This window comes from Lygodium microphyllum, chromosome 15 (assembly GCF_053477565.2).
Source record: "Lygodium microphyllum isolate KBCC chromosome 15, Lygodium_microphyllum_v1.1.10, whole genome shotgun sequence".
In the NCBI taxonomy this organism is placed as follows: Eukaryota; Viridiplantae; Streptophyta; class Polypodiopsida; order Schizaeales; family Lygodiaceae; genus Lygodium; species Lygodium microphyllum.
The window spans coordinates 74,647,913-74,660,600 of record NC_141149.1 but is presented as its reverse complement, the minus strand read 5'-3'; positions in this window follow the sequence as shown (position 1 = coordinate 74,660,600).

Genomic DNA, 12,688 nt, shown 5'->3' with positions numbered 1-12,688 from the left:
ACGATTGGCTCGAGATATAGGTGCCACTCTTTGCTCTTATGCATGGCTCAGGTGGTTGTTGTGGAGATACTGACACAGTGTCTTCGTCTAGTCATTCAGTTGGAGTTGCGTCACCTATGGGATTTGTCACACCTATAGGGACGTCTACTCTAGTCAATCCACCTTTTGATGAACCATTCGTAGTAGGTGGTACTCCTATGGGTGCTAGTGTGAGAGATACCACCACTATGGGTACGCCACATGTACAGGGATCTCGTGGATATGCCCAGGAGCGCAATCACAAGTGGGAGAGAATACATCTTAGATATACTCCAAAGGGATATGGATACCTTGTAGATGATATGAAAGGAGCCATCATCATGAATGATGAGGAGAGGAGGGTGATGGCTCATATGAGAGAATTTTGCTAACAAGATTTTCGTCATAACATCTTGGATCATTGGAAAAACATATTGGAGGGGAGCAAGGACTACATAGTAACATCCTTGCATGAGGAGTTTTTGATACCTACCACAGTAGATAGGTTCTCCATAGGCTGGATGATGGAGTGCATGCGTTCATACATGTCACACAGACGATCCGATACACACAAAGCACTTAAGAGTGGAGCCTCAAAGCCTGAGTGACTAAACACACATGATCGGTGCCACCTCAAGGAGTAGGCTACAGATTCTCCAGGATGTTGGAGACAGCAACGCAAGGCAACAAGGGCAGGACTGGACTGGCCCATCATCTTGGGAGTGGCGGCCACAAGAATTATGTGGAGGACTTTGTAAGTTTTTCTTTTGTTCTTCTCGCTTATTTTTTTGCAAATTTACTTGTACTAACAATCCTGTTTCTAACAATTATATATATTTTTCTTTGCAGTACTCCATTACAAACCCTGATCCCACTAGCCTAGAGACTCGATATGCAGAGACACATGGTCTCATTGCATTGATCGATAGATTGTATACACGCGGTGGTCTAGTAAGTCACTCATCTTTCTTATCCGTAGTTACTAAATTTAATTAAATTATATTACTGTATGTTAGACTAATGGATAGTTTTTTTATTTTTGCATAGTTTGTTCGATGCTCCTTTCTGGCAGGATGAGCTTTCAGATAGTGAGGATCTATAGCTCGCGCTTGGATCCGTGGAGCGCACATCCTCTTCTTTTTTGGTCTTGTGATTTATGTAGATGTTTTCTATGTACTATGTTAGTATCATCCTTTGTATCTTTCCATGATTCCATGAGCACATTCATTAAGCGATCTTGTATTTATTTTATATATCAATCTTATGGATTCAAGTACATTTTGCCTTCATTTTGACGACCATTGTATACTTTACTAGAACCCTTTTGTATGGTCCAAATACAGCACAAGTTGCCCTGCCAAAAAATTTTCTTTTTCTATGTAACCCTCGATATTAGTGGCACAAATTTACTTGCATGCATCACTATTATCGTCATAGTTTGCATCGCAAAACATCTCTATTTGCCTCGCGAATGCGATGCAAATAGTGATGGTTCTATGGCATCACTAATACCAATGTGGTTAGCCATGATTGGGGAAAAAAAATTTGTGAACATTTTTGTCACTTTGAATGTCAGTATGACGCCTGTATCTTGTAGTGTTAAGGACCCCAAGTTTGAGGAAGGCCTTCTCCTTGCCAATATATTTGTGTTGTCTAGATCACAATGTAACGCCAAAGGAGAAGGCTTCTAAAATTGAAATAGTGTTCAAAATCTCACATATGTATCTGCAAATCAAAAACCAAGGAGTTAATAGTTACAAAGCATTTAAACACTGGAGGATCAGGCTAGCTATACTTTCAAGTTTCTAACACATCACAGTCTGTCGGCCTCGCAAGTTATGTTGCCATTAGGTCCCCATAATTTTGCATTAGAAAAATGTCCTCCGCAAACATGGCAACAATCTTCAACAGTCTTATGTTGACTGCAACCTTGTCTCGTTGCGAAATTCAAGAGACTGCACTGCGTAAGGCAAAGGTGGCGAAAATTCTAGATGGTGAAGTGTGTCAAGGACTCCTGCGCCAAACCTAGTGGTCCATGGCAAGGTAGCTCTAATGCTCGTGGTGAGGATTAGCAACCCACCTTCATCGAATCATCTTCTAGTCCTCCTTCGTCATCACCTACTGGTCCTACTCACAATCTGCCATCGTCTTCGTTGTCGTCCCTTCTGGCCTTTCTATAGAGCTCGCTGATCTTCTCCTCATTGTTACCTTCTACTATCACTCCAAGCACTGTTGGAGTAGGTGATCAACCACAAAAACATCCTCCTATTAGCAATCATCTTTCTGGTATTTCTGTAGAGCTCATAGACCTTCTCCTCATCATGATCTTCTGTCATTTCTCTAGGCGCTGTCGAAGAAGGTGATCAATCATCAAAGCATCCTCATAATAGCAATCGTCTCTCTAGTCTGCAGAGCTCATCAATCTTCTTCCTTTCTAATCATTTGCCACCTCGTAAAACTTTAGAAAAGATTTTAAAAAAATATTTTTTGTGACATCAATGGCAACATCAATAATATCATTCTTCTTTTTGTGTTTGAGGTGCCAACAAAAAGCTTTAAAAGCATTCCTTATTTTTTATTCTGGTTGTCATCACCAATTACATCATTGCTGCAAAAAGAAGCAGGCCATAGACGAGAACGATGTTTCTGTCCCTTGAATATTCTGTGATCATTATATTCTTCCATGCTAAAAGACACACACAAAATCCCTCCAGCTCTTCAAGATTCGTTAAAGCATGAGCTGTGATTGTTCCGGCGGCCATTGAAACCAATACACCCTTTCTAACATTTTCGAAACACCCTCTATGTTTGGCATAATTTAATAATGATCTATGCGCATAAAAGTAGTTATGTGTGTTTCTGTAACAAAAACACTTCTATAACCAACAAGCCCCATGAAGGGCAAGTGAAACAAAGTTTTGTTCTACCCACAGCATCTCCACAAGGACCTATATCAATCCGCTCACTATGCGTGCAAGACATGCTTTCTATGATGGCTCCCATGTGCTCATCAAAACTTCCTCAATGGGTTCAAGTATATTCACACATACAATGTGAATCTATTGGCATTCCATGTATTAAAACACGACTATTGCTTACTTGGACTCCAAACCTGTCAAGGCCTGCGAAGATAACTTTGGTGTTGAGTGTTACACTAAGGAGAAACATATGCTGAATATATAATGCTTAAACAGGAGCTAATATGTGCTTCTTTTGGACTGTGTTACTGTAACACGAATATGATATGTCAAGAAAAACAATAGTAACTAACAATCTTCTGGTCTACAGAATGCTTTAGCTCCAAGATATACATGAATGTAGTAATTTCTTAATCCTTCTAATGTTGTCCTTGAATGAGTCTCCACAATTTACATCTCTTTCCTTTTCCTTTGACTTCTCTCCTTCATAAGCTCCATTATGGTGTACTAACCCTCAGAGTCTTCAAAATGAACATTCTCTTCATATGAACTTGTTCTTCCATGCAATGTGCCCATGAAAAATTATGTATTGGAATAGAATTTTGGGCCCAATCATTCATGCGGTTTGTAATTTAAAATCCATGCTATACAATCAATCGAGTGATGCTTCCACACAAAAAGTTATGAATGCATTGAAAAATTTGTGCCTAGCCTAACTACAGGTGCTTATGCATCATGAAAATGCAAACAAAGAAACACACACAACAGAAAGTAAATTCCTAATGACGCTGACTAATGCGATCAAATTTTTGGCGAAAAAATCCACCTTAGATTTGCAATGGGGGATGCACAGCGTCATGACATCTGCTCCCTCCAAACCTGCACATCCTCCGGATGGGGGCCACAACTACCCATCCTCATTTGCTAAGCTCGACGGGTCAATGCAATCTCTTCATCTTCTCTAAAAGCATATGCAATGTCCATGTCTTCATCTTCATCATTTCCTAGCTCAAGTCCATCATAAATCTCATCTTCCAATTTGTCAACTGCATAGACTGCATCATCTCTTCTCTTGAATAGTTTGATTCTTTCCTTGCAATCGGAATCCGCAAGGCCATACCATCAAGCTCTAACAAGGAATATGTACCATTGTCATGGACATGATGCACTAAATAGGGTCCAAACCATTGTCTCGAAACCTTGCAGATAGCACTATACTGATTGTCAAGACTGATGTCATAGACCAACACCTAATCTCCCTCTTCAATCTCTTTAGGTCTCAATCTGTATGTGCTATCAAAGTGGTTTTTGTTGCGCATCCTTGCCTCTTTGAGCTTTTGAATTGTTCTCTCAATATCTTCAGGTTTTCTCTGCAACTAATGAATATGAAGAGCCAAAAGATCTTCTCTAGTCGTCTATTATTGCTGCCTGTGTAACATGCCCACTTGCATCTTCAAGACACGTCTTAGCAGTCCATCGGAAAGGATTTCTAGAAAGCTCCGCCCGGCACTCCCATGGAATGTTACGGGGTTTGCGATCTAGGGCTTTTCGCGTCTGCCACGTAGTGGAAGTATTCCGGTCGTTCCCACTTAGGATCAACTTGAATTAGGGTTTTCCTGATTGGTCATTTCCTAACAGCAACTAGCACCGGACCTAAGCGAACTACTTTACGCAGAAGTGCCAGGTCCGAAGCAGATTCACGCTGCACTTGGTTCAAGGAGAATGGGAAACGAGAGGGATGCAAAGCTCAACCTCTCTCCCATAAGGCATAGTCCCATTCCGTTTCCCTAAAACAGCGTAAATGGGTTTCACTCTTAACTCTAGGTCAACGCTTTAGTTGTTCATGTTCTTTGATGATCTTCATGCTGTCCATCGTGAGTTTGAGAAAAGTTCCTAACCAACCGGGACCACCCATCGGTAGGATGGACCTATGGCCCATCCTCCGCACTTTCCTCGGGTTGTTTTAGTTATTTAATTACCTAACACATTAGTTGGACATGTAACAACCAGCTTCTTTAATTAACCCATTAGGCACTGGTTCCTTCACGTAATCTTATCATTTGACATAGAAAAATAATATCAGACAAGTTCCTTATTAACAGGTTATCATATTTATCTTTGAAATACAAAGAGTCCAACCCGTAGGCTTATACACAATCCGCGCGAAGGCTATCCAGCAATCCACAGGGATCACTAATCCAAGTTTTCGCCCATAGACTAGTATGCGGGCCTCGAGATCCAGTCCTAAGTCAGTTTAGCCTCTTGTGTAGGACCCGGAAGGCGAGGGATTTATGGCCAGAGCCCCCCTTAGCACCCAAGCGTCCTCCTACTCCAAGTTGTGCTCAATAGAGAGACCTCTCGCGGTGGGTTCGGTCCACTTTCCCGGCGCGGTCAACAATCCCCTTGGTTAGGGTTAGGCAGGCAGGCGGGGGTAACTGAAGCTGCCTCTCCCTTCAGGCCTTCAACCTCAAGTATAGATATTCATTTATCTATTAATTCATTGGTCAAACAAGGCCAAACAATGCTCTAAAATCTGTAGCAAACACAAACATTTCCATTGATCATTTTTGTTGGCAAACTGTTAAGGAATGAATCCTTCCTTTCGAATGTGTCTAGCACTCGATCTGGGATAACTTGCAACTTGGCAAAATCCCCTATATCCTGGGTTAGGGCGTACCCTATTAACTCGACTTGGTTAAACCTTAAGTTTATCGGTTGGCCTTTAGTTTCCAAACAATCTTCCTTACTCAAGAAGGATACTAAATTAGGATGATTATTCATCCTCTTGCAAGATAACTTGCGTAAGGACATGCCAACTTCATTGCGAGAACTTGGACATTCCCTTGTGATCCAATTACAAGATCATATGACTCCGCACTTGTTGCGTAAGTGTTGCATCGAACTATGAGACTACGGAGGCAGGAAACAATCTATTTCAGGTTCTTTAAGCTAATGTCGTTAGACCTAGGGTTTCCAAGCTTCATCTTTGTAATATTCTCAGGGACAAACCCTAGTTCCTTTTACGATTACAATTCATTGTCCCTACATTCAGTGAATGTGGGCAAGTATTTAAGGTATAGGCATTTCTTGGAATTTAACTCATTCCCAATGAGTATTTCGCAGCTTAGGTGCTTTAAGTTTATGTCAATTTGGTTAACTCTAGAAGATAATTTCGAGATTACTTCCACATGATTCGTTGTTTATGCGTAAATTGATTTTTCAATCCTAAACTTTATCGATTTGAGGTTAGGTTAATTCCAAATAATCTTCCTACATTTTGCGAAAAAAATTCATGCTAAACAAGCAACCTTTTACTTGATTATTTATGGTGTTGACAAACGATATTTTCCTAGAGTTTATGGAACGTAAGAATCATTTCATGCTTGCACTTTCCATGATGATTCATTGCAAAGAGGATATGGATTAATAGTACGAGATGCAATTTATACTTCTAGGCTTAATCGAAGTATACTATTTCAATGGATAATAATCTAATCTTATAATCGATTTCAATGCATAAGCTATTTGCTAGAAATGCTTTTATGCTTTCTTTATTTTGCATGTTTCATTAAAAGTATTAACGACTAAGTTCCTTCGTCGTGAGCATCTAGGAAAAAAATATATCATATTTCTAACAATTAACCTTGCAATATCAAATAATAATTAGGAAGGAGAACCTGGGCTTGGGGTGAGATATCCACGTGGATGCTGGGAGACGACCCTCCCGCGATTGCGCTTTGGACTTTCTTAGGAGGCATTTCCACCGTGGAAGCAGCTTTACATCTCCTTTTTGATATTCCACTGTGGCTCTGTTTCGCAATAACTTGCACCTTCGTCGAAAGCAGTTTTAGAAGGCTTCCTCCTTGGAGTCGGGAGTTCGAAAGGGGTGTTTCAGAATCTTTCACGACTAAGAGTCATTAAGCCATGGGGAAGGCTTAATGGCCTTGTAATGACTCGTTCAAATGAGGAATGAAAAGGGGTGGAAAAGACACAAGGTGCAGGAGAGCTCCAAGGGAAAATAATAACCGTAAAGGTTATAAGCAAGGGTCTAAAGACCATTAGGCAAATTAGGAGAAAAGGGGCTTACTGGTTTATAAAACACGGAAAAAGGGGCTTAAGGAAAGGGGGCTAAGTGAACTTTAAAATCACGGGGGGGGGGGGGGGGGGGGGGGAGGGAAGGGTGGTTTTCCAACATTCATGGTAAAGGGCCTAAGGTTTTGTGAGGGTTTTAAACATCGGGGGGGGGAGGAGGGTTCAAAGCCCAGAAGAAGGGCCTTAGAGGTTTAAATCACGGGGGTAATAAGCCCAAAAGAAAGGGGCTTAAGGGTTAAACACAGGGTTCCAACACCCATGGGAGAGGGGGCTTAAAATACGGGGGGGTAATAAAAGGTTTTTTAGAAGGCACAAGAAGGGGGGGGTGAAAGGGGGCTTAAAATACGGGGGGGTAATAAAAGGTTTTTTAGAAGGCACAAGAAGGGGGGAGTGAAAGGGGGCTTATCTAGCCCCCTTAGAAGCTTCTCTTCAGAAGCTTCCACAGCTTCTTGCATGGCACGGGGGAATTCAACGCCATATTGGCATTCTGACGAAGGTGGCACGGCCATAGCAAAGGCGATGCTGGCCTGTGGTGGACATCAGTGGTCCATCCCCTCTCCCGGAAGTAGCAGCAAGCCGTACTTGATCTTCCTCTCCCCTAGCGATGTTGTAGAGTGCCGTCTCCTCTCCCTCGCAATTCAGAATGGTGGCTCTTCCCTCCTTCGTTCCTACAAGCGGCAGCAGCGCAGGTTTTAAATAGGGGAGGGGAGGGGAATCCTCCCTCTCCATCGTGTCAGTGCGCATGGTCCTCCTCCCTCCAAAGCATCCAACATGGATGCTTAGTCATCCACCATTCCCTCCCTCTCCCCCAGCACGAGAGTTGGCTGGGGGAAGGAGGGAATAATAAAAAAATTTGCCTAATTTAAAAGAAAAAATATTGTTCCTACTAAGAGGGTATTCATGCCAAATGTGTATTTCTACTACGGAGCTCTTACATTCTCTCTCCCTTAGAGGAATCGAGATGTCCTCATCTCGAGATAAACTGGGGATATTGATGGTTGAGAGTGCCTTCATCTAGCCAAGTGGCATCCTCTTTGGAATAATCTTTCCACTGGACGAGGCATTCTCTCAAGGTTCTAGATCTTAATTGTCTCTCCCTAACGTCTAAGATCCTATCATGCCTTAGTTCAAGGACTCCTTGACTAGGCATTACAACTTGTTGGTCATCAAGTACATGGTTAGGATTAGGTACATACTTTTTCAATAGGATAATATGGAATATATTATGAACCTTTAGGTTCTCAGGGAGTTGCAGTTTATAGGCATTAGGTCCTAGGCATTTGAGGATATTGTACAGTCCACAATACCCTTGACTTATCTTCTTGCAATCTCCTAAGGATAGGGAACTCTTTTTAGGGCATACGCGAATGAAGACCATGTCTCCTTTTTCAAAGATTCTATCTTGATGCTTCAAATCTACATATGCCTTCTGTCTATCCTTGGCAGCTTGGATATCCTGTCTTATTGACTTTATTTGGTCATCCATCTTTTCCAACATCTGCCTTGAAGCTTCAACCCTTAAGGTTGGATTTGAGAAGTTTAGGGGACTTTGATAGTCATGACCATACAATTCTTGGAAAGGGGTCATCTGAATGCTTTGTTGGTAATCATTGTAGGCAAATTCAACCATAGGCAGATATTGAATCCACCTCTTCGGTTCTCGACAGCAGTATGCCCTTAGGATATCCTCCATGACTTGATTTACCTGCTCTGATTGGCCATCCGTTTGGGGATGGTAAGCGGTGCTAAAACAGAGTTGAGTCCCAATAGCTTCAAAGATAGCTCTCTAGAAGTGTGATGTGAAGAGAGAATCACGATCACTAATGATTCTTCTGGGTAAACCATGTAGCTTGAATATTTCCTTGATAAACAATCTTGCAATGTCTGAGGCTTTATAGTTTGTCTTTACTGGAATAAGGTGTGCAACCTTGGTAAGCATGTCAATCACAACCATGATGGAGTTGTATCCTCCCTGGACATGGGGTAGGCCTACAACAAAATCCATACTGATGAATTTCCATTTCATTTGGGGAATGTCAAGCAGATGCAGTTTCCCTGGCATCATGACATGTTTGACTTTGATACGTTGGCAAGACAGACACTCGGTGACATATTTGAGAATGTCACCTTTGAGCCTCTCCCAATGATAGCTCTTCCTGACTGCATTAAGAGTCTTGGCATAGCCAGGATGTTTTGTGAAAGGGGAATCATGAGCTTCCCACAATATCTTCTGCTTAAGCGCCTGCTTAAGTGACTGGCTTGCTGGTATACACAGCCTTGTTCTATAGTAGACAAGTCCACTATTAATAGAGAATTCATGATACTTTGCCTACAACTTTTGGTTCTGATCCTTGATAGAGATATCCCTTAGCATTGTTTGGTAGGCCGGATCATGGCATGCATCCTCTCTAGCTAACTCAAGTATTAGATTGTTTGGCATAGATACTTTTGTAGCTAGAGATCTGGCTATTGATGGATTCTGCAAGATTAGAGAATTAAGGAATGCCTTATGACTAAGTGCATCAGGAACTACATTCTCTTTTCCTGGTCGGTACTTGATTTCAAAGTCATATTCCTCCAACACTTTAATCCACCGACGTTGCCTCATGTTGAGCTCGTTCTGGGTAAAGATCCATTTGAGACTCTTATGGTCAGTTACTAGAGTAAACTTGTTACCCAATAGATAGTGTCTCCAAAGCTTTAGAGCATGGATAATAGCTAGCAATTCCAGATCATGCGTAGCATAATTCTTTTCATGACTCCTCAATTTCATTGAAGAGTATGCTACAGGATGACCTTCCTGCATGAGTACACACCCCAAGGCAAGTATGCTAGCATCAGTTACTACCTCGAATTCTTTATTGAGGTCAGGAAGTTTTAGAATAGGTGCTGATACCAAACTTTCTTCAATCTGTCGAAGTTATTTTGTTCGGGAGTTGACCATTCAATGGAATTTTGCTTCTCTAATAAGTCCGTCAGGGGTGCTACAATCAAAGCATAGTTTTTGATGAAGCCCCTATACCATCCTGTCAATTCCAGAAAGCTGCGTATTTCTTTGACAGATGTTGGTATTGGCCATTATAGCACATCTCTGACCTTGGCTGGGTCCACTGAGATTCCTTCTACTGATATTATGAATCCCAGATATTCAAACTGACGTTTGAAGAATGCACACTTCTTCATCTTAGCATATAGCTAATGTGACCTCATTGTCTCAAGGACAATCCGAAGTTGGGTTTCATGATCTTCTTCATGTTTAGAATAGACTAAAGTGTCGTCGAAGAATACGAGCACGAAGTCATCAAGATATGGCCTAAAGATATCCTGCATTAACCTGTTGAAATTGGCAGGTGCATTCGTAAGTCCGAATGACATAACTAGGAACTTAAAGTGCCCATATCTTGTATTGAAGGCCGCCTTGGGGATATCTTCTTCTTTGATCCTTATCTAATAGTAACCTAACCTGAGATCAATCTTGGAGAAGATCTTTGCACCCTGAAGATGATCAAGAAGCTCATCTATTCTAGAAATAGGGTACTTGTTCTTGACCATTGGATATAGCCTTGTTCTAGCAATTGCTTGAGTTGTTCCTTCAGCTCAATTGCTTCTGGTATGGACATTCTATAAGGTCTTTTTGCAATTGGCGCAACTCCTGGTACTAACCTAATCTCATGATCCACTTCTCTTTGAGGTGGAAGTTCTGTCAACTCTTCAGGGAATACATCCGCATATTCCTTTAGCCAAGAAGGTCATTCATTAGACTCTTGCTTCTGATGTAACTTGTTGAGTTTGATCAAGTAGACAGGTAATCCTTTTCTGACTCCTTTTATGATCCGAGATACTTTGGCCAATTGGATTCTTGGCACTCCAACCTCACCTTGAAACTTGACCCTTTCCACAATGAACGTGGGCGTCGTTAGGCTTAAGCCAATCCATTCCGAGTAGACACTCATGGATACCTAAATTCATGACTCTAAATTTGACCGAAGTCTTATTTCCTCCTAGAAAGAATTCCACCTTAGCAGTTTGCCTGGTACAAGTAACCTCACAACCATTTGCCAATTTCGCAAGTAGGGTAGGTGCTTCTACTGTGGCTATTCCTAATCTTTTTGCACATGCGGGTGAGATAAAGGAATGTGTACTGCCAAAATCAATAAAGGTCTTGAAACTTTTACCTTGATAGTCCAACGGTGTCTGAATCATCGAGAATTGGCGATTTGGCCCTTTCTTGTGTAGAGCGGCATGGATTGTCGCCCTTTCAAATTCTGCTTCCATGGTCGGATCTTCTTCTTCTTCTTGTTCGTACATTTGCCTATTGGCAACACAGGCGATTCTTCCTTTGCCTCGAGTAGCGGCTCCTTGACCACGGCCTATTCCTTGGAAAGGTGCTTGGCGATATCCTCCACCAAGCTTGGGACATTGCCTTTTGAAGTGACTGGCCATTGCCTTAAGTAGGAACAAAGTTGTTGATGTTGTTAGTCCTTGCTTTCTTTCTTTGTCCTTGATTATGACCTTGAACTCTCTTTATCTGAGGTCTGAATGCTCCTCTGTTCGGGTCATTATAAGACTAAGGTTTGTTACCCCTTGGTCTAGACTGTACCTCCTGAATTATAGGCGCCGCTCGAATGAGTGCATCTTGAAGATCCGATGGACGCATAGATTCGGGACGGGTATTTATTGGTGGATTTAAATCCACACAAAATTTGGACACCTGCTGTGTCATGTCCATCTGTGGTGCGTACTTAAGAAGTGAGACAAATTTAGAATAGTATGCATCAAGCGTGAGCCCGAGCTGTTTTAGCTCGTAGAACTCATTCATTTTCTGTGTGCGATATGCAGGTTATAAATATCTTCCTTGCACGGCTTTCTTCAGCTTGTCCCAGGTAACGGATCCCTCTACGATCCCTTGATCCATGCACCATTGCTTCCACCAAAGCCTAGCTTCGCTAGTGAGCTTTAGCTTGATGAGCATAGCTTGATTGGCAGGTGCAGTACCGGCTGCTTCAAAGTAATCCTCCATGGATTCAAACCAAATTTCAGCATCGGCTTGGATGAATCTGCCTCTCCCGTCAAACTCGGGTGGCTTAATCTACTTGAGAAGGAACTTCTTCTCCTGGATTACAGCAGTACTTGATGTAGGAGGCTAACTAGGAACCTGTACCTGGGGTTGTGCCTGGATAAAGGTTTCTTAACGTTATTATACGATAATCATTATTGATTTATATTACATCTTTAATTCTGCTATCACGTAAGCAATGTAGCTACTTAACTTTTTATCAATTCTCATGCACAATCAGACATTGATAAAAAGAAGTCTTATTTGTATTTATATGGACATAGCCCTTTCGGAATACAACATTTCTTGTGATGATAAGCCAACTGTTACATTTAGTTTGGGGAGAACAACGTTGTATTACATTTATCTACAGGAACTGTATAGTAGTATGGTTTTGGGTCATGGATTTTCAAGAATCGGTAAATCATTGGAAGTTCAGAATATCCTTTCCATTGGAATCCATTCTTCTCATGGCGGCCCAACATTTTAATCCTGTCGGCGGGGATTACACGGGTTACTTCCTCATATATATATGAGTTCATCTCAACCCTCCAACCTCGAATATGTAAAGTTGAGTTTACGTGAGCTTCCACAAAAATGAACA